The 20,559-nt window shown below is 37.7% G+C and overlaps 1 long non-coding RNA gene, 1 other non-coding gene and 2 pseudogenes across 4 annotated transcripts in view; all 4 read left to right on the forward strand.

Annotated features, from left to right (window-relative positions):
- LOC114487132 (uncharacterized) overlaps positions 1 to 14,863 on the forward strand; it is a 30,688-nt gene extending 15,825 nt beyond the window's left edge. Inside the window, exons 6-11 of one of the 3 annotated variants that reach the window (XR_008618753.1) lie at positions 1,604 to 1,783; positions 4,657 to 4,770; positions 4,922 to 4,985; positions 7,488 to 7,616; positions 12,605 to 12,719; positions 14,756 to 14,863. This is a non-coding gene — a long non-coding RNA (uncharacterized lncRNA). Of the gene's footprint in view, positions 1 to 1,603; positions 1,784 to 4,656; positions 4,771 to 4,921; positions 4,986 to 5,740; positions 6,322 to 7,040; positions 7,164 to 7,487; positions 7,617 to 12,604; positions 12,720 to 14,755 lie in introns of those variants that run through there. The other 2 variants (XR_008618754.1, XR_003681870.2) reach the window with 2 other exon arrangements.
- On the forward strand, positions 2,025 to 2,116 carry LOC112061906 (small nucleolar RNA SNORD116). Its single transcript, XR_002890433.1, has one exon. It is a non-coding gene; the product is annotated as a small nucleolar RNA SNORD116 (small nucleolar RNA).
- Positions 3,688 to 3,767, forward strand: LOC112061907 (uncharacterized; annotated as a pseudogene).
- Positions 6,062 to 6,146, forward strand: LOC112061908 (uncharacterized; annotated as a pseudogene).
- Positions 14,864 to 20,559: the final 5,696 nt, after the last annotated feature.

A 20,559-nucleotide genomic window follows, 5' to 3' on the forward strand; every position in this document is an offset into this window, starting at 1 on the left:
TTGGCTCTGGCATCTTGCCTTGACACGTTGGGTTCCCGGTGGAGAGAGAATGGCAAGACGAGTGAAAAAGACACGTGAGATGGCTGGCTAAGCCCACAGGTTTACTGTTGTGGGGGTAGATAGACGGTGGCCGAAGGGTTCCCAGAACACATGTAGGATTCCATCAGGAGCGTTTGGTGGCACGTGTAGGGAGGGAACACGGGAGCACATTTGTAGACTGTCCCGCCTTTGTTGTCTGCATGGTCGATTGGCTTCATTCTGGGTCCCTCTGCCAGCGAATGGTTGCCTTCGTGGCACAGTACGCTGTCTTCTCATGGGGGCCCATTTGGAGGCCATGGGCGGTTTTCTCCCTTTCTGGCCACGTTCCACCTGTGTTGAAGATGTGCAGCTTTTCCACAGGACAGCCCAGCATCGTTAGTCCACCCAGCCCACACAGCGTTCCCTGAAGATTCCAGCACTTCCCGTAGGTCGTTGGGCGCAATCATGTGGAAAGAAGGGATTCGGCTGCCAAGGAAAGGCTACAGGTTTAAGGGCAGGATAGGATTTGCAGTCGGGTGCCAAGGAAAGGCTACAGGTTTAAGGGCAGGAGAGGATGTGTGGAGCGGGGGTCATTTTGGCTATGACCCTCTGCTGTGTCAAGACAGTGCTATCCTGCGTGCCTCGCCACAGGCCAGAGTAGTCATACCAGTTCAAGTGTCTCGGCTGTTTGCTGGGTTCTCTCGTTGCACGGCTGTGGGTAAAACGTTGCTTCTAGAAGAACTGGACCTCACGGTTTCTCTGAGGTCACGTCACAGACGAGCCCAGAGTGCGAAAGTGCCAGGCAGCACTGTAAGTGACCCAATTGCTGCAACAGGTTGCCCCCCCACCTTGGGCATCGGAATGGCTCCCTTGCCATTAGACTCCAAGGATTTTCCCCACCACCTTGGGCATCGGAATGGCTCCCATGCCATTAGGATTCAAGGGTTTTTCTGCCACGTTGGGCATTCGAATTTTTCCCATGTTATTAGCTTTGTGTGTCGGCCACGGGTATGTCGTCTGTCTTTGCAGCAGCCCAGGAAATATGCCTGCCGGTGAGTCTCCCTTGAGTACGTCAGGTTTTCCTCAGGTGCCTTTTGTCATGGGTCCCTACAAGCCACTTTTGATGGAGTCCATCATATTCGTCCAAGGGCCCTTCTCATTTGGAAGATCTCTTCCCCTTGAGGGCACATCCATTGTGTGGAATCATTTGTGCCAAGTGCGGGTTTATTCCCCTAGAGGGCACTGCCTCTTAGGCTGAGGGGGCACAGTTGCCCTGAGGGTATCTCAGGGTTTCAGAAAGACATCCTTTTGCTGTGATGGAGGAGAGAGTGCTCAGGAGAGGAATTGCAGGGCCCGAGACCTGGGGGTTGTTGGACGGCGGCACTCTTTGTCCTTATGACCTCACGCTCTGAAGGTGTCTGCGCCAAGCTGCTTTCACGTTTGGCTGTGGACACACAGGCAAGATGGGCAGCAAATGATACTTTGAGGGGAGATAGAGCACACATCAATGGGTGGTATTGCCTTTTCCTTCTGTGCGCCCGTGCATGCTGCTCAAGTATGCGTGTGTTTTCTCACCCTGAGCCAGTTGGAATGCCCGAGAAGGAATGCCAGCAGCAGAGCAGCCTGGGAACATCTGTATAATCCGTGATACCCAGTGAAGTGAGGATGGTGTGGCAAGGCGAGCCCAGGCAAAGGAATCTCGGAAAGTTGTTGGCATGCTTTCCATGAGGATCCTCGTTTAAACCTTGTTTTAAACCTTGTTGTGGTAAGCGACACTTATTTACCGAAACCTAGATGTTTGCCCATGGGAACTTGTGCACTGGGTCTGCACCCTCACCTTCTGGCTTTGTTTTGTGGAATACGAGCTTCGATTCCCTGAGTACTGGCTGCATTTCCTGCCCCATGGCTCGGCTCTGGCCACTTCCATATGCTGATATGATTCAGCTCACTGGCCGTCCCATGGTGGAATCTGCAACTTTGCATGTCCAACATTTGAGCATGTGCTTGGATCGACGATGAGTCCCACAAATGCATTCCTTGGATATCTGAAAAAAATGAATTCGAAATTCCTACCGTCTCCTCATTGGAACTGAGGTCCAGCACGTGACTTCCAAAAGGAAAGTAGGGAGAGGTTCACGTTGCGTTTGCTGCTGTGGGTGTCCACAGCCACGTTGTTAAAGTTGAGGGTTTTGGCCATCTCATGGCTAGAAGAGCCATTGGGAAAGCACCCTGGCATGCCAATCCAGCTCGAAGGGTAGGGACAGAGTACCGTCTCTGGGTGCCTTGGTCTAGCCAGGACTGCTGTGCCCTGCCACGTTTCAGCATGCGGGTAGGAGAGAGAGTGTGAGCCATTGGTGGTCCTGCCACCTGCACTTGAGTTTTACAGGCCACCCTCACTGGCTGGTTGTTGCCTTGTGCCCTCAGGGAAACAGAAATCTGTATGCTCAGGGTCAGAGCAGGATTCCTGTCCTAGGCAGGCTTCTTTGTCATGTTCTGCTTGGGAGACCAGATGCAGTTTTTGTTTCTCCTCATCAGGGGAAATATCAAATGGGCCACTGTTCCCGGGAGTTTGACCAAGCTGATGGCTCCTCCTCACGTTGTGACCTGCTTGTGTGTGCTGTGTAAAGGGGCTGAAAAATGCCTTTGTCAATTCCCGGGGACATCAGCTTTTTTGTTGAGGGGTGATTCTGTCATCTTTCCGTGACACATTAGAAAAATTGACTTTTTATGCTACCCTTTTCCAAGGAACAAACATAATTTTTTCTCATTATATAGATGGTCAAGTGAATATCTGTGGTTAATTCCTTATTACTTTTTATCAATTGACATTCAATTGGGAAGGTTTTATTTCACAACTTCCTTTATTTCCTCTGTGCTTTGAAAAATGGAAGTGACTTTGGAATTGTATGGAATACTCACCACCATAAAAAAGCGCTGATTTTGTTGCTTTCACCTGTTCCCTCTCCTGGGATGGAACAAAATAATGAACTCCAAAGGTAATAACCAATTTTAAACAAATTTTCTTTTTATGGCTTATTTTTATTATATTTTTGTAATCACATAGATAATTGGTTTTGTGAAGTATCTGTTAATCCAGATAATGTGTTATTAATTATCTGGTGAGGTCCAATATTTTGTCTCCTTTATTTCCAAGGTTTTTATGCTTTCTCCCTTTGAATAACATCAGAAACATTCTAGTAAAGTAATATGTGTATATTTAATATGAAGTTACATAATAAATCTGCTTGTCTTGTGCATGTTTGACAAATAGACATATATACATCTCATTTTTCCATGCTTTTACTCTATTTCCACAAGTATGGACCACTGGTTGAGTTTAATATGAAAGAGTTTATCTCTCTTCTTGAGAGGTGACATGAAGGAAAGTATTGAAAATAATTTTACCATCTCATCCTCAAGAGCCAGTGGGAATTGTAACATCAGTAAGCATTTCATCCTGAAAATACTGACATTCCTCTTAGGATGTTGTAACACTCATATGACAATGAGACTCTGGCTGTGCTAGTCAGTCATGGGGCTGTTATCGACTGTGATGACTGGTCTGCATTATTGAATACTGTGGGTCAATGTGTCTGAGGGTGTCAGATCCCAGAGTGCTCAGTGACTGCCACATATCTCAGGATCAAAGTCCCTTTTACTAATGTGCTTGGATTAATGATAACTTCACATATGTTTCTCATTGGAATATGAACAAACTGAGTGACAAAATCATTTGTCAGCTGAGGTCCCTCCCAGGGACCATGCTAGGCAAAAAAATGTGGAGGGAGCTCAATTGGTCTAGTAGAAGTACTAGCCAGGACTGAAGTGTTTGAAAGCTCACCTGATTGCATACATTAAGGGAAATGAGCTGTACAGAGATCTATACATGTCTGGTTTAGGGACAACATGGAAACTCTTAGAGTGCTTTGCTGACAGCATCCATTCACTCATAGTAATCAGACTCTGGAGAACCAGCACATGAGTGGTGAGACCCAGGATATATGTTTTTGTCTACCCTTGAGCCATTCACAAGATTTCCTTAGATGCTACAATCTTGTGAGTGAGCAGTAGTCTATTGAGGTCAATTACATAGTCAGTTCAAAAGATATTATGTCTTTACTTGTCAATTTTTTTAGATAAAGCAAATATATGGAAATTTAAAAGTAGTTTGTATTTACAGGAATATCTTAGGGCATGTTTTGATTTGATTGTTAACTCAGTCACAAAAATTCATACACTTATTTTTCTTCTCACCCAAAGAGAAATTTTCTAGACATTTGAGTAATGGAGTCAAGTATATGCTGCACTAAATATTTTTAATTGTGAAATTATTGCATTTCCAGTTCTTGGCATTTTATTGGTTAATATTCATATTCCTTCAGTCTGTTTCACATGTGTTCTAAGGGTGATCCCAGTTTTAATGAGTGATTCTAAGGGTCCTTTGGAGAAACTTTGACCAGGTCTTAGAACAAACGACTTTCTATAATTTCCTGTTCCATGGAACAATGCTATTTTTATTCTTATCATACAGGTAGTCAGCAAATCTATGTAATTAATTCCTTATAACCTCTTATCAATTAATATTCAACTTGGAAGGTTTTCTTTCTCAACTCCTCTAATTTCCTCTGTGGTTTTTAGGTTGGAAGTAATATTGGAATTGCATGGAATTCTTACCACCCCACCAAAGAAGAGCTGGTTTTTCCACTTCTGCCACTCCTTATCTAAGAAGAAATCCAATTATGCACTCTCAAGGTAACATCTAATCTTCTATAAATTTTTCCTGAGTTATTATTTTTTAAGTAATCAAGAATTTAATTGGTGTTGTGTAGAGTCTGTCAATTCAAACAGTGTGAGGACTTAATAACCTGGTGATTCTTTGAGGCTTCTTTCTGTTCTTTTCCAGAATTTTTGCATTTTCTCAGTCTTCCTACTAATGCCTCATACAGGAATTAAGCATGGAGACAAAGGTAAAGCCATTCCTCACCAGTGTGTCAGAGAGAAATTGTTTCTACTGAGGGGTGTGGTTGGCCAAATGTCACTGAATCCCCAACAGTGTGGCCTGGTGAGCACCACCCTGACAATGGCACAGGAAGTATTTCATGGTGAGAGGGCTCAGTGTCTGACTTTTTCTCTCTGCACCCTCCCAACCTCTCTAGTCACATGTCAGTATTTATTGTGCCTGTGTGAGTCCTGCCTGCATTGCTGTGACCATACCATGTAGAATCAGGTGTAGAATAACTGTGCATCCTCTGCAAATTGCCAGGTTTCTGAGCTCAAGCAAGTTTAGTGCTATAAGTGATTTTTAGACGACTGTTCTTTATTTCCCTATCATGGCAGTTTTCTCCTCCCCAATCCATTGGGTCATCTTTGAGGATAAAATAATTCTGAGGTTTAATTTACAGAATATATATGCATTATATGCACTGTTGTGGTTGAATTGTTCACCAGGCCAACATTTTCCTGGAACATTAAGCACATTCCGACAGTCTGATTGCACATTTAATTTGTCTGGCAGAAAATGTTGGACAGTATTTGCCCTTATGGAGGCCAGAGAGCCTAACACAATTAATGTTGTTGGAATAACACTGGAAACATCCTAGCAGAGCAATGAATTATCTTATTTAATAGGAGGGTACATTATTGAACCCTACTCTCTTATGCCTGACAGACCAATGGACAGGTTTACTTCTAATCTTTCTACATTTTTATTCTACTCCCACAGGGTAACAAAGATAGAGCTCAGGTTTCCTATGAAAATGTTTATTCCTTCCACTTAAGATGCGACATGAAGGAAAGGCCCATCCTAAGAGGCCAGTGGGAATTCTCAAGTCAGTAAGCATTTGCCCCTAAAATATTGACCTTCCTTCTAAGGATTATAGAATATTCCAATTACCATAAGGCACTGTCTATGATAGTCAGCTGTGGAGCCTGGATCACTGATGTGGGGTCTGGTCTCCATAACTGAGTAGAGTAGATAAGGGATGAACTTCGGAGTTTCTTTCACTTTCTGAGGTGAGGAGTGCCCTATTTTAGAAACTCATGTGTATCAATGATTGCTATAATAATTGATCTCATTTAAAAATCTGAACAAAATGAGTTACACAATCACTTCTGTGAAACTGAGGTCTAGCATAGATACCCACCCTAAGCAAAATATTTACAGGGTGGAGATCAGCGATTTCATTCGTGTGGTATCAGGAAGAACTGTGGTATTAGAAAGCTAAGCTGCTTGCATGCTTTAGGGAACTGAACTGTACAGTGTCTATTCATATCTAATTTTCAGCTGAAATTACAACCCTTTGAGTCTTTAGCTGGCAGCATAATACACTTGTAGTAAACAGACCCTGTGGAACTAGCACATGAGCACTGAAGATTCTAGAAATGGTTGTACCTACACTTGAGCCATTCACACAGTTGTCTGAGCAACTGGAGTCCTCTCTTGAGGGTTATTTATAGGTGGTCAAAATACAAATTATGGATTTTTACTTTTCCCTAGTAAATGAAACAAATATATGATAATTAAAAAGTAGGTACTATATGTGAGACCTTCACAATATATTTTAATTTGCTTGCCAACCAGTCACTAGGATTGAATTATTGTTTCTTTGTTTTTTGTTTTTCTCATCAACCAAAGAGCAACACACGTGTACTGGCTTCAACTATATACTGCATTAAACATTTTCAGATGTGAAATGATTAAATTTCCAGTTATTGTGTTTGTTTGTTTTACATGGATTTTCTTATCCACTTTTATATACCCCCAATGGATTTCTAATGTGTTTAAAGAAAGATCCTAGTTATAATGAATGAAGTTATGGTGGGTACACTGAGGAAACTTTGAGACAAACGTCTTAGAACAAATATTTCTAAACTAATATGTTCCAAGGAGTGAGCATTTATAGTTCTTGTCATATTGATTGTCACTAAATATCTTTGAAGTATTCCTTATAACAACTTGTTACTAAATATTACATTAGGAAAGTTTTGTTTCTCAACTCCCTAATTTCCCTTGTGCTTTGCAGATTGGAAGTGGTGTTAGAGAGAAGGAACATTTTGCTGCTTGTAATTCCCACTGCCACACCAAAGAAGTGCTGTTTTTGTCACTTGCACCAACTCCATTCTCTGGGAAAAATCAAAACAGTGCCTTCCATTAGTAATATCCAATTTTAATAAATGTATGTTCCTAGATTATTTTATTATTTTATTAAGCAATTTAGAATTTTATTGCTTTTGTGAGGTGTCTGTTAATCCAAAGAGTGTGAGGCATTAATCATCTGGTGAGTCATATGAGGCACTTTTCCACCCCAAATTTTTTCACTGTCTGTCTTTTGAATAATTTCACAAACATCTCAGTAGAGTGATAATATGTATTACATGCATACACATAGTGAACGCTCCTGTCTTGTATATAGTTGACAAATGGACTCATCCTACTTCTCATCTAGATGCACATTTATTCTTTCCCACAGGTTGACGTTTTCCAAAAACTGGGTTTCGTATGGATGAGTTTATCCCTTCCCCTTGAGATGAGACATGAGGAAAGTGTTGGGAATAATTCTGCTTCCCATCCTCAAAGGCCTGTGTGAATTCTCACAAAGGTAAGCATTTTGTCCTGAGGATACTGATATTCTTTTAGGGACTTGCAATGTTCCAATGACACTGAGAGTCTATCTGCATTAGTCAAACATGGAACTGGGTCACTGATTGTGTTTGCTGGTCTCCATGACTTAGTAGCATGGACTGTGTATCCAGTGGTGATGGGATCCTTATTGTTCAGTGTCTGTCACCTATCTCAGGCTCACAGTTGCTTTATAAACATGCTGGGGCCAATGATGGCTTCAATAATTGATCTGTTGGAAAATCTGGACAAAATGAGTGACAGTCTCACTTCTCTGAAACTGAGTTCAAGATATATAAAAGGACATATAACAAAATTAGTGTTACTCTGAAGTAGATTGTGATAATTTAAGGTGCATTTGTAAATCCTAGGATCAGTACTAAGCAAATAATTCAAAAACATTAAAAGAACTACCAAAGAATTAAAATAGTACAATAAGAAGTATCTATTTAATACAAAAATGGCAGCTAAGAATGAACAGAGAAACCAAAATGATATGACATCTAGAAAACAGATAGGAAAATGGCAGGCATAAATCCAACCACATGACAATTATATTAAATTTAAAAGACAGAAACTGGGGGATTTCATTTAAAAAATTAAACAGATATACATTGTTTATAAAAGAGATACTTTAGAACAAAAAACACAAACTGTCTGAAAGTAAAAGATGAGTAATTATATCATACAGAGAATACCCGGAAGAGAACAAGAGTGGCTATACTGACATCAGAGAAAATAGTCTTGATGGTAAAATATTACTAGAAATGAAGAAGGATATTATATGATAGAAGGTTTAATTACATAATCATCAAGTAATAGTGTCTCAAATTACATAAAGCAAAAACCGACATGATCAAAAGGATAAATAGGCAATTAAGCAGTAACATCTGGGCTCTTCAGTACCCTCTTCTTAATAATTGACAGACCAATACAGAGAATCAGTGTGGTTATAGCATACTTAAGCAATCTTATCAACCAAGTTGACCTGACATATATAGAACACTCTACCTAACAATAACAGAGCACAAATTATTTTCAAACACATCTGGAACATTTTCTGGCATAGGTCATATGCTAAGTTATAAAACTGAACTCAGTGGATTTTAAACGATTGAAATTGTGTAGAGTGTTCTGTGACCACAGAAGAATTAAATTAGAAATCAAACAAGTCAATCTGGGTTATTACTAAATATTTGGAAGTTAACATCTTTTACAAGAACCCATGGTCAAAGACAAAATTATAAAAGAAAACATTTAGAACTGAGTGGGATACCTAAAGACATGCCTAGAGGGAAATTTATAGTTTTAAATGATTATATCAGAAAAGAGGAAAACTATCAAACAAATAATCTAATCTTTAACCCTAAGAAGCAAGAAAAAGACTAAACTAGAGAATTAAACCCAAATCAAGTAAAAGGGAGTAAATAATAAATTTCTGAGCAAAGGTCAATGACATAAAAGTAAAACCCAGAATAACTATAGGGAAAACCAATGAAACTGAAAGCTAGATTGGTTGGAGGAATGTTACTATTTGTCTCATTGTGTTTTCTTGAGAGGAGGTGGCTGTAGAGGAAAGCAACATTCTGGTTGCACTTTAAACTCAGTAACATGCCATTGATATCAGGTTTACATTACTATCAGTATCAGTGCTGATCTCTGTGAAGTTTCCAGAAGATTCATTGACAATATACCATCATTCAAATTTACCTGTTGCTAGCCAGTAGTTTTTTTGATTTGTTTTTGTTTATTTGTTCATTTTGTTTTGCTTGTCAATAGTTTAATCTATTTTGGGAGGACCCTTGTTATAACATCAGATACATACATTAATAATATGATGAGTCCTCCGTGGTTTCCATTCCTGTAGATTCTAGGATTTTTGACACTTCTGTGCTTAGCTCAAAGCAAAAAGACATTGGACATTGAGAGTGCTTGAATAGTTCCTTCCTTTTTAGGAATGAAGATGATGTTGGGCCAAAATGAGGTATATGATTGAGAGGAGGTCCCTGAAACCTCAGCAGTGTGTCCTGTTGAGTGACCATTTGAAGAGAATGGGAAACTGCCCCAAACACAGTTCATGACAGAATGGAACACTCTATTCACTCCTTACCTGTTTAGTTATTTTTCTCAAATTAACGAGTATTCACAGTGTATTCTTTTTTTTTTTTTTTTTTTTTTTTGCGTTACGCGGGCCTCTCACTGTTGTGGCCTCTCCCATTGCGGAGCACAGGCTCCGGACGCGCAGACTCAGCGGCCATGGCTCACGGGCCTCGCCGCTCTGCGGCATGTGGGATCTTCCCGGACCGGGGCACGAACCCGTGTCCCCTGCATCGGCAGGCGGACTCTCAACCACTGCGCCACCAGGGAAGCCCTCACAGTGTATTCTTAACATAGTCGATGTCACCCTCCTGGGGTGAAAAATTGGTTCTTGGGGATCAAAAGGAATCTTAAATACTACAGTGGTTCATTGTCCTCCAAACAGCCATAATACGTAAGCATATATAGAGCATATCTGTGGTACTAAAATTTGGGGGCAGGGTTGAAAACTAGGAGAAAATGTCTAAGAAGGATATCCAGGCAGGTGATGGGGAAAAAAGGTTGTGAAACACTGTTGAACATGTTTCTGCCATCCAACTATATAAAAAACAGGTGTGATGTAAGCCAGAGTACTTGCTACCATTTGCCAAGATTTTCTTAGTAGTAGCAGGTTTTACAGAGACAGTGATTTAAGAAGGTTGTGTTTCTTTTCCCATTAGAGGCACTTAATATCTTTCTCTTCCTCAATATATTATCTTAACTTAGGTCTTAAATATTTTCTGAAGAAGTGTGTCTGTGTAGGTTCCTTTGAAGGCAATGGCTGCTTATCTTCTATTGGGACTTTCAGAAAACTCAAAGTCCACATCTATATATTTTCCAGCAAGAATATTTAGGACTACATTTGCTGTGTCTGAGACCAATGGCTATTGCCATTGTGCAATAACATATGCACAATGACATGCTATTTCTCACCCCTAAGATTACCAGACCTTTGTTCAGCAGAAACCAAAGTTCTATTGGACACAAGTTATCTAAAGCTATTACATGTATGTCACTATATGATGAGATGTAGTTATTATAAAAATAACATCTTTAAAATACTTGTTGAAATTTTAGGTAAGATTATTTTGGAAAAATATGTTGGAAAATAGAATTATAAGCTATCACATTATGAAAAATATTTCTAAATTTGTTTATTGACTTGTCAGGAAGCAAGAAAATGAAATAAGACAGTGGCCTAATTACCTAATTAAGCTAAATTACTCTTAAAAAAGAGTAATTTAGCTTAATCCAATGTTTCTAGGTATTTGGATATTATTGACAGGCATATTTTTTCTAAAGATGGTCTTATGATAATTGATAAACTAGAAACAATTTTCTTTTGCCATTGGAATTGTTAGGAGCTTCTGTTGGACTTCACCAGGTTGTAATAGAGAAACAATGTTTTCATTGATCTGTACATAATAATAAAAAAAATTGTTTTCTAACATTTAGTCTTAATGGAATGGGAATATTTTACCTTGCTAACATAATTATTTGTCAGATACTCTCTGTGTCTATTGGACCTCAGGAGGAAAGTAGAGCAGTGCCTATCTGAAGGTTGTGCACATAACACACAAAGGACTTAGCAACATCCACCCTGCCCAGTCTGTGTGTAGCACAGGATACCCACATTTTATGAATGTTTTATTGTTAAATTAGATTACATGCATGTGTGTTTGTGTACAGTTTATATGTACACATAGGTGCATTTATATCTGCATATACTCTTTTTTTTTTTTTTTTTTTTTGTGGTATGCGGGCCTCCCTCTGTTGTGGCCTCTCCCGTTCCGGAGCACAGGCTCCGGACGCGCAGGCTCAGCGGCCATGGCTCACGGGCCCAGCCGCTCCGCGGCATGTGGCATCCTCCCAGACCGGGGCGCGAACCCGGTTCCCCTGCATCGGCAGGCGGACGCGCAACCACTGCGCCACCAGGGAAGCCCCTATACTCTTTCTTAAACTGTTATTTTTCCTCTTTTTTTTTCCTGTCAGGTGATAGAGCCTAGAAGGAAAGGGAAACTGTCTATGCTTTTGCCTTAACTTTTGAATGTCAGTTCTAGAGAAGGAGGTGACAACTTACTTCTCAGCCAGTGCTCTCCCTTCCTACCTGTGGTCCTTTGGACAACCTCGCAGGTATGACTATATAGGCAGGGAACTGCATGTTTATTAGAAAAAGGCCTCAGATGGATAGGCATTGATAGATCTTGCTCTTCTTAGGTTTGATGACATTTGGTTGTAGCTAAATAGCATTAAAAACCAATCCAAGAGCCAGATGAGAGTGAGAATAGTAATTGGAAGTTACAGCTTTGGGTCATAACAGGTCTTCCTAAATGGGGGTCTTTCCTCAACTATTCTATCGTAAAACTAAATCTACCTTTATAAGACCATTTACTAAGTTATTCTCAGCTCTTTATTTGTATGATTGATTCATCAAATGGGGTTTTAATTTCTTATGGCCTGATGTTTTTAGATTCATTTTTGTGACACAAGCACCTAATGGGCTGTCAGACATAGAGTAGGCTTTCAATAAGATTTTATTGAGAATAGATATATGAATAGATGATATAGAGTGATTTTATAAATAACCTGGCCAACTAAGCAGAAAAAAATAAATGATAAAAAAGAAACAATTTTCAGCAGGATCCAGGCAATCCAGTCAGCTTTGGAAATGTACAAGAGAGAAAGGCTCTGATACAAGGTGGTGATATTGAAATGTATAGAGTTATGAGCAGCTAGGTATAATTTCAGAGCTGCGTATCAGAGTAGAAAGCAGCTTCCAAATGAAACCAATCTGGGAGAGTACCGAAGGGTGACTTCCCAGCTTCCAGCTGAATTGCCTTTTTCACTGGAAGTGGTGTTTCTTTTCTTTTCTTTTTTTTTCTCCCCCCTCAGAAGATGACTTCTTGGGAACTCTTTTGGGAATGAATGATACCAGTAAATCCCTGAAGCAAGATTCTTCAGACAGAGCCTATTCACCTACCTGTTGTCCAAGGGCTACCTTCTGAAGGTAAGGTTTTTGTCAGAATAGTCCTTGCTTTCTAGGAGCAACCACATCTGGGTAGAAAGTTAGACGTTAATTTTCTGAAGATTGATGACTTGTGGTTACATTCTAATTGAAAGGCCGGATTGTATAATGAGTTAAGAGATATAACTTCTGACCGGTGTGAGGTGATACCTCACTGTGGTTTTGATTTGCATTTCTCTAATGATTAGTGATGTTGAGCATCTTTTCATGCTTTTGTTGGCCATCTGTATGTCTTCTTTGGAGAAATGTCTATTTAGGTTTTCTGCCCATTTTTGGACTGTGTTGTTTGTTTTTGTGATATTGAGCTGCATGAGCTGCTTGTATATTTTGGAGATTAATCCTTTGTCAGTTGCTTCATTTGCAAATATTTTCTCCCATTCTGAGGGTGGTCTTTTCGTCTTGTTTATGGTTTCCTTTGCTATGCAAAAGCTTTTAAGTTTCCTTAGGTCCCAGTTTTTATTTTTGTTTTTATTTCCCTTACTCTAGGAGGTGAGTCATAAAGGATCTTGCTGTGATTTATGTCATAGAGTGTTCTGCCTATGTTTTCCTCTAAGAGTTTTATAGTGTATGGCCTTACATTTAGGTCTTTCATCCATTTTGAGGTATCACCTCACACTGGTCAGAATGGCCATCATCAAAAAAAATCTACAAACAATAAACGCTGGAGAGGGTGTGGAGAAAAGGGAACCCTCCTGCACTGTTGGTGGGAATGTAAATTGATACAGCCACTATGGAGAACAGTATGGAGGTTCCTTAAAAAACTACAAATAGAACCACCATATGACCCAGCAATCCCACTACTGGGCATATGCTCTGAGAAAGCCATAATTCATAAAGAGACATGTACCACAATGTTCTGCAGCACAATTTAGAATAGCCAGGACATGGAAGCAATCTAAATGTCCATCAACAGATGACTGGATAAAGAAGATGTGGCACATATATACAATGGAATATTACTCGGCCATAAAAGGAAATGAAATTGAGTTATTTGTAATGAGGTGGATGGACCTAGAATTTGTCATACAGAGTAAAGTAAGTCAGCAAGAGAAAAACAAATACCATATGCTAATGCATATATATGGAGTTTAAAAAAGTGGTACTGATGAACCTAGTGGCAGGGCAGGAATAAAGATGCAGATGTAGAGAACAGACTTGAGGGAAAGGGGTGGGGGGGAAGGGGAAGATGGGATGAAGTGAGAGAGTAGCATTGATGTTTATACACTACCAAATGTAAAATGAATGGCTAGTGTGAAGCTACTGCATAGCACAGGGAGATCATCTTGGTACTTTGTGATGACCTAGAGAGATGGGATAGGGAGGGTGGGAGGGAGCCTCAAGAGGGAGGGGATGGGGGATATATGTATACATATAGCTGATTCACTTTGTTGTACAGCAGAAACTAACACAACATTGTAAAGCATTTATACTACAATAAAGATGTGGGGGAAAAAAAAAGAGATACAACTTTTCTTATATACCTTCATAGCTTTTCTACATCTCGGTTAGTACATTTACTGTTAATATGAAAGATTTCCTTAACTTTTCTTATCCAACAAGCTAAACTCCTTGGCTGGATCCATTGTGTTACCAGAGAATTATTATATGCATGAGATATAATAGATTCTCAATAATTATTAGACTGGAAGGTAGACAAGTAGTTTTGCCTGAAATAATTGAGTCAATGAACGAGTGACCTAGAACTTTAAAGAGCCAAATTCAGAGGGGAAGAGACAGATAAAAATCTAAGATAGTTGGAGATCTCCATCATTTTTTTGGCTAAGCAAAGGAGAAAAAGTATCACCAGTGTTTGGCATCCTTTAGGAAGTCTTAAAGTCACTTTTCTGGCCATAGCAGCCACCCAGCTGCTGAAAATGTGGTTTTCTCTGTGTATTCTGGGTAGATTTTTTCCAGAACATGTAGAGGAAGAGTGTACAAGGATTTCATAGCCCCCCCGACAGGCTCCTTAGAAAATGTGTGCCTCACCTTTGCCAATTTTCCCCACTGTGTCCTTTCAGGTGATGACCACAGAGACGAGGTGATTTTTTACTGTGGGTACCATTACTTCTGCCATCAGCTTCTCCAAAACAATGATACAGTCTTCTTTGTGCATGGAAACTCTTCTCTTTCCTGTGTTGCAGTGGATTCCTCCTGCAGATAAGAAATGCTTAACTGAGAAATGCTCATGTTGGGATATCATCGATGAGACTTTAATTTGGGCATGGTGACTGTTTCCCTTGCTTCCACTTGACTCAATCCCAGGAGCCTCAGTAGAGGAAATATTATTGCACAAGAAACTCAGAATGATGGAATTTCTCAGTGCTCCCATAAATATACATTTATAATTTTCATTTGCCATGTGGTAAATTTAAAAATTAAGATTTATTAAATTTTTTTCAAAAATTCAAAGCATATCTAAATATCTAATATATAAATTAAGTGCCCTCCTCTCTCCCAATTCTATCTCCCAGAGTTATCCTCTATTAAGTGAGTTGTGTGCATTCTTTAAGTGGATAGATGCACACACACACAAACACACACACACAAGCTATTTTGGGGGGTTCTGGAAGTGGAGCTATATTGTACACATTATTCTGCAAATTGCATTTCATTTAACAGTTTTTTCAATACCCTTTTTCTTTTTCAGTAATACATATCTGTGTCATTTGTTGAATGACTGCATGATTGTTTTGTACATGAAATATAATTAAATGTTTTAAGCATTTCTCATTCATAGATATTTATGTTAGCACCAAATTTCTGTGCAATGAACCTCCCTATATATCAATAATTTGCATTTGTCTATTATATCATAATAAATTACTTAGCAGTGGAAATACTGGGATTAAGTATATGCACATTTCAAATTTTGAAAATGATCACAAGATTTCCTTTAAAATGTGGTAACAACTTTATCCTCAAATGGCAATAAATGAGATTGCCAGCTTTCCCACAACCTTACAGATAATGAATTTTATGACTATTTAAAACCTTTGCCAGTGTGATAGCCCAAACTATTGTCTTAAATTGTATTTCTTTCATTTTTGAGTGTGATCATTTTTTCATATGTTTATTAGCCATTTGTATTTTTAAATTTTCTTTTTATATCCAATTTTGGGGGTGGGTGGAGGTTTTAATCTCTTGCTAATTTCAGAGAGCTCATTTATTATTGGGGGAATAAGTTTTCGATTGTCAAGCATTACAGATATTTTCTACACACTTTTAAACTTTATTTTTGTTATAAGAATGTGTATGATTGTTATGTGTCCAAGTATAACCATGTTCGCTTCTGTGGCTTCTGAGTTTCATGTCATTTTAGAAAGATATTTACACTGATCCCATAAAACTCTTCACCTATGTTAACTTCTAATTCTTTTGTGTTTTTTAATTCAAATTTTTAAATCATGAGAAAGTTTTTTTATTTCAAATCTTAAAGTTGCCAAGTTATTTGCCATTACTTGCGATTATTTGCCAATAATTGCCCATTTATCTGTAATGCCATCTTGCATATATGCTGTATTCTCATCTGTGACTGGCTCCATTTTTGTTCTGTGGGTCTGTGTGTCTCTTCTTCTGCCTCCTGTCTCATGTGTCTTCTCATTGGAAGAAATTACAGTTTAGACTGCAATTTCATCAACTTCAATAAATTAATTTAGTGGAGAATTGGTTTTTAACAATAGTCTTCCTATCCAAGAACAAGGTATGTCTTTCTTTTTATTCAATAATTTGAATTACTGTTAATATTTTCACTTTGTGGTGGGGGTATCTTCTTTCAGTTTATTTTCTTATTGATAATTTTTCTATATCTGAAAGTTTTGTTTTGTTTTGGGGGTAAGTGATCTCCTTACTCTTTCTCATGGCTTTTCAGATTTTTTTTTTCAAATTACGTACTAAATCCTTTGAAAATACTGATAGTTGTGATTCTCCTCTTCCAAATGATCTGGATTTTAGTTATGTTGATAAAATTCACTGACTGGTACTTTCAGAGCACTTAAACAATTGTGGAAATATTACCCACCATTGATTTAATTAGGTTTTAATGGATACTTCTTGGGTTTGACCAGCATGTTTTTGCTGGTCTATTAAGCAAAAAGACTCTCAGAAACCTACTGCAGCAAGGGAAAACACCACTTTGACAAGGTTTAGCAGTGTTTCAAAAGCAGGAAATTAGGGCTTTGAGGGATGGGCTGATGTGGTTTAAGGCAGGATATTCAAGGCAGGGAACTGGTTAGGAGTGGGCAAAATTTGTCCTGCGATAGTTTGAAGTCGGTGAAAGAGTAAGATGAGGACCTTGATGTGAGTTCAGATAATCAAATTTTTGTCTGATGAATGAGCTACTTCCCTGTATGAGTAATATGTTATCAATGATGGAAGAACTATTTGCTTAGATGAACAAACTGAATTTATTTGTTGGTTTATAGTTCTATCTTGTTTATAGAACCCTGCTAGGGGTGGTATCAGGTCTTAGTTCCAATAGGTAAGTTATTTTGATGTAAGTGGTCTCAGTCATCAAAGTAAGATGCTAATTTTAAATTTGAGATTCTTGTGTATTGTGTTAGGAAAAGTCTCTTACTTTTTATATATTTCTAAAGAATTTTAATCAAAACCAAGTGGTAGATGTAATCAAATGTTTTTTTGCATAAACAATTATATTATTCTTTAAACTTTTATCATTGTGAAATAATTCATTTTTAATATTGAAATTTCCTTATATCCTTTTATTTTTCATTCAACAAACTCATTTTGGTTAAAAAAAGTTTTGCTTTTTAAATTTACTACTGAATTATGAGTATCTTAATTTGATTTGGAATTTTTGCAGGTGTACTACTTAGATGAAACTGATCTGTAATTTTCTTTTTTGTTCTATTTTTGTCATGTTTGTATATTAGATTTTCTGGTTGTGCTAAAATAATTTTAAGAATTTTCTTTTTACTCTGTGCTCTAGAATGGGTTGAAAAGGTTTAGCATTAACATTAGCAGTTAAGCGAAAACATCATTTAAATCATCTGAATTCTCCTTTGTTTTTGGTGGTTTGGAGTAGAACTGAGGCTAAATGCCTAGAAAGTGTTCTCACATTTTTCTACGTTTTTAGCTTATTTTTTTGTTTTATATCTTATATTTAACTTGTTTTCTACTAGAAAATCACAGTCCAAGTAGATTTGCAAACACAGTAGGATGAAGTAATACAAAGTGTTCTTTCATCACTCTGTTAATTTCTCTTGTCTCAATTAATATCCATTTTCATTCCAGTCTTGGTTGTTTCTGCTATGTCATTTTTAATGAAATGAGTTTGAATCATGGATTTTTAGCATCACTAGTTCTCCATTCCCCTGTCCCCCAATCAGCTCTTTGGTATAAGTTATCAGTGTTGTTTTTTTTAATGTTCTAATTTATTTATGTATTTTTTCTGTATTCCTCTGTGGTTTTTTCCTAATAAATTCTTAAACATGTGTAATCCACTGATTTTCACTTGTTCTTGGTAATGAAAGATTTTCTCTGTTCTGAATTTTATAAAACTTCATACTGAGTATAAGGAGGAAAGAACAGTGACTTTGCAAATACCGGTAACCCAGGTTCTACCACATTTTGCCATATTCACTTCATGTTATTTTTAAAGTATTTTTAAATAAGTTAGAGAAATCATAACACTGCTTTCCCCCAGAAGCATTTTTTAAATTTTATTTTTAAAATCATAATATATGTTACAAAATTCAAAATTGAAAAAGATTTTCAGTGAAAGGTAATTTATCTTTTCAATTCTGTCTTCCATAACCATTCAATTTCCCTTTCCTGGAGACAACTAGTGTTACAGTTTCTTGTGTTTCCTTTCAGATATACATATACACATACATACACATACACACATCACACACACATCCCAAAATGTGTGTGAGTATATGCATAGATACACACACATACTTTTATAGTGTTCTGTACTTCCTTTTATTTTATATATCTATGTAATATATAAATATTTTTAATATTTCTAGCAGATCAGCTCTTATCAGTAATGAGGAGCTTCCTTATTTTTAAAAAGTTTATACTTTTACTGGTTCTGATGAACCCAGGGGCAGGACAGGAATAAAGATGCAGACGTAGAGAACCGACTTGAGAACACGGGGAGGGGGAAGGGTAAGCTGGGATGAAGTGAGAGAGTGGCATGGACATATATATACACTACCAAATGTAAAATAGATGTCTAGTGGGAAGCAGCTGCATAGCACAGGGAGATCAGCTCAGTGCTTTGTGACCATCTAAAGGGGTGGGATAGGGAGGGTGGGAGGGAGACACAAGAGGGAGGGGATATAAGTATACATATAGCTGATTCACTTAGTTATATAGCAGAAAGTAACACAACGTTGTAAATTAATTATACTCCAAAAAACATGTTTAAAAAATATTTGTAATTTTACACAGGTAAAATTTACATAGTTAAATGTATAGATCTTAATAGTGTAATTCAATGAGTTTTCTTAAAAGTATATACCCATGTAACTACTACCTTATTGAGCAGGTAGAATATTTGTTATTACTTGAGAACCTCCCTTACTGCCTCCTTCCAGCTAAGCCTAATTCTCATAGGAGACAATGTTCTGATTTCTATCATGATAGATTAGTTTTGCCTGTTCTCACAATTAATTAAATGAAATCACACAGTATATGTCTGACTTCTTCCACTCATCATAATGATATTGAGATTTATCCATGTTATTCCCTGTATCAGTAAGTTTAAATTTTTTTCTGTTTAGTTATAGAGTAACATTCCATTGAACGGGCATATTGCAATTTGTTTATTCATTCTCCTGTTGATGGACATCTGGGTTGTTTCCAGTTTTTAGCGATTTTGAATATGTTAGCAAATCTTTTATGCAATTACCTAAAAATGGAATTTGCTTGATTATAAGATATACTTTGCTTAATTTTATAAGAAACTGTCAGAGTCTTCTAAAGAGATGGAAATTTTTCACACTCTCCATATATATCAGTGACATATTATATTTTCAATTACTATCCATCATCACCAACATTTGAAGCTGTCATTCTTTAAATCTTATTCACTTGAGTGAGTGTGAGATGTTATCTTATTGTGACTTAAGTTTACAGTTTGGTCACTTAAGAAGATAAAAAAATTTTTGTAAGTTTAGCTGCCAGTTATAAATCTTAGGTAAAGTTTCTGTTTAATTTTTCCCAAAATTTTATTTATTATTTTGAAGTAAATTTAGACTTACAGGATATTTTCAAAAATAGTACAGAGAGTTCTTATATATTCTTTACCCTGATTTCCTAATGTTAACATCTTATATAACCATTATTATAACACGTTATGATATGTATAATATATACATGTTAATACATGTAACAATCTTTGAAATACATAAATACTATTAACTTGTCTGAAGACCATAATTTTTTTTAACATCTTTACTGGAGTATAATTGTTTTACAATGGTGTGTTAGTTTCTGCTTTATAACAAAGTGAATCAGTTAACATATACACATGTTCCCATATCTCTTTCCTCTTGCGTCTCCCTCCCTCCCACCCTCCCTATACCACCTCTGTAGGTGGTCACAAAGCCCTGAGCTGATCTCCCTGTGCTATGCGGCTGTTTCCCACTAGCTATCTACTCTACGTTTGGTAGTGTATATATGTCCATGCCACTCTCTCACTTTGTCACAGCCTACACTTCCCCCTCCCCACATCCTCAAGTCCATTCTCTAGTAGGTCTGCGTCTCCATTCCCATCTTACCCCTAGGTTCTTCATGACTTTTTTTTTTCCTTAGATTCCATATATATGTGTTAGCATATGGTATTTGTTTTTCT

Source organism: Physeter macrocephalus, chromosome 11 (genome assembly GCF_002837175.3).
Source record: "Physeter macrocephalus isolate SW-GA chromosome 11, ASM283717v5, whole genome shotgun sequence".
NCBI lineage: Eukaryota > Metazoa > Chordata > Mammalia > Artiodactyla > Physeteridae > Physeter > Physeter macrocephalus.